The following is a 1,964-nucleotide window of genomic DNA, read 5'->3' as shown; positions in this document are numbered from 1 at the left end:
TAAGGCACTCTTTACCAAAGTTGTTAAGATCGATATCTCAAACAAATCATTTCCCCTTTCCAGGGACCTACAGGCAACTAAAGAAAAAAAAGCACCCTGAGATTCAGTGGAATAAATATTCCTCAATAAAATGAAACCAAGATCTAGGAACCATAGAAGAGTGAGTATCAAAAGTAGATCATAAAAGATTGAATGATCTACACATTCTAATCCCTTGAATTAAGTACCTAGTTCTAAATTTGCTAACTTTGTGTGCTAACACTGTGTGGATATAGATCGGAATTGTGGTAGGGCATAAAATGAGAGGTAGTGAATTCAGAAAGTGGTCTTCAGAAGGGAAACTTCCAGTTACCCGGTGTTGCATAACTATCTCCTCTTAGACATTTCATGAACATTTCATCCTGTAGGGAAACTCCTTAAGGCAGGAAGGTAAACAACTCCAAATAGTGTCAGGAAGTCCCTGAAACTAATCAGATTCACTAGGCCCCTTCTTCCCAAGATGTAAACAAGCCAGACTGGTGAGAGTCATTCCCAGATAAGCCAAGCTGCAAAGAGGACTCTCAGACCAACCACACCAGCTGCCTGGAAGAAGCAAAAACCAGCAGAGAGTTTCAGGAAGATGCTTAGACAAATCAGTCACATGGAAAGGACACTAACCTGTTGAGCTGTCTGCAGACTGTGCAGTGTGCTCCAGATGACTAGCGTTTCCTTGCTGTTGCCTGTGCTGGAGTGCACTTTGCTGGTGTAGCTGTCAATGAGTCATTTCTCATTTCTGCTCCTGTAAATGACTCCAAAACTTCTCATTAGTTCACCAACTTGGAATTTTGTGGTATCTATACTTTGGTCTATTGTGGAATCCCTATCTGGGGAAAGTAGGTGTGTGTGTGTGTGTGTGTGTGTGTGTGTGTGTGTGAGAGAGAGAGAGAGAGAGAGAGAGAGAGAGAGAGAGAGAGAGAGAGAGAGAGAGAGATTGAGAAATTTCAGGAAAATTTTGTCACACATCTCAATAGTCACTTGAAGACACATTCTAAAATTTTGTGAAGGGATCACTATCACCTGTTATCATTTTGCTAAACCACAGAACCAGGATGGAAGGTAGCTTTCCCCTTTCCCAAATGTTTTATTTTAAGCAAAAGTAGAGATGGAAAATAGAAGCAGAAGGACACTGAAGTTATTCAGTTTCAGTATGTTCTTGGTTCCAATACTTTCCACAATATCTCAACCCTTGTTAGTTCCCACGACCCACGACAAGATGGAACATGCAAAGCTACCCAGAGCCCAGCAGAAGCTCAGAGACACACGGGTGTGGCTGCTGATGTTAGTTGTATTGAGTGCTTCCTGTCATAAAAAGGAAGTGTGTACATCCTTCTGCTTTCTCTCTCTCTCTCTCTCTCTCTCTCTCTGTCTTTCTCTCTCTGTATGTATGTATGCATGCATGTGTGTGAGTGCCTGCAGGTGTGTGCATGCATATGTGTGCGTATGTGTGTGTACACCCCTCTTCTTTATCTCTCTCTCTCTGTATGCTCTCTCTGTATGCATGTATGCATGCATGTGTGTGCATGCCTGCAGGTGTGTGTGTGTGCTCATGTGTGTGTGTATGTGCTCATGTGTGTGCATGTGTACTCATGTGTGTGTGTTTGTGAATTTCGATTTGTGTTTCTATGCAGGCAGGGCGGCAGGGGAGGCAGGGGTGCTTGTGGTAAGTCACCACAGAGGCAGCTGATGCATCCAGAGTGCCGGATATCACTCTCTGTTCTCAAGGTCTGGGAATGATTGTCTTTAATTACCTGTTTGGTTTTACTCCCATATTTCTGGACTACCACATCTGTTGTTAATTTTCTGTCAATTACTAAAGCAATATATATTCCACAAAGAAAATTTAGGAAATACAGAAGACAGGAAAATAAAATAAAATGGGCTCATAACTCTGTCATCCTGCAGTAACCACATTAGCATTTTGCTCT

Source organism: Apodemus sylvaticus, chromosome 12 (genome assembly GCF_947179515.1).
Source record: "Apodemus sylvaticus chromosome 12, mApoSyl1.1, whole genome shotgun sequence".
NCBI classification, from domain to species: Eukaryota; Metazoa; Chordata; class Mammalia; order Rodentia; family Muridae; genus Apodemus; species Apodemus sylvaticus.
Note: the sequence above shows the minus strand (reverse complement) of the source record.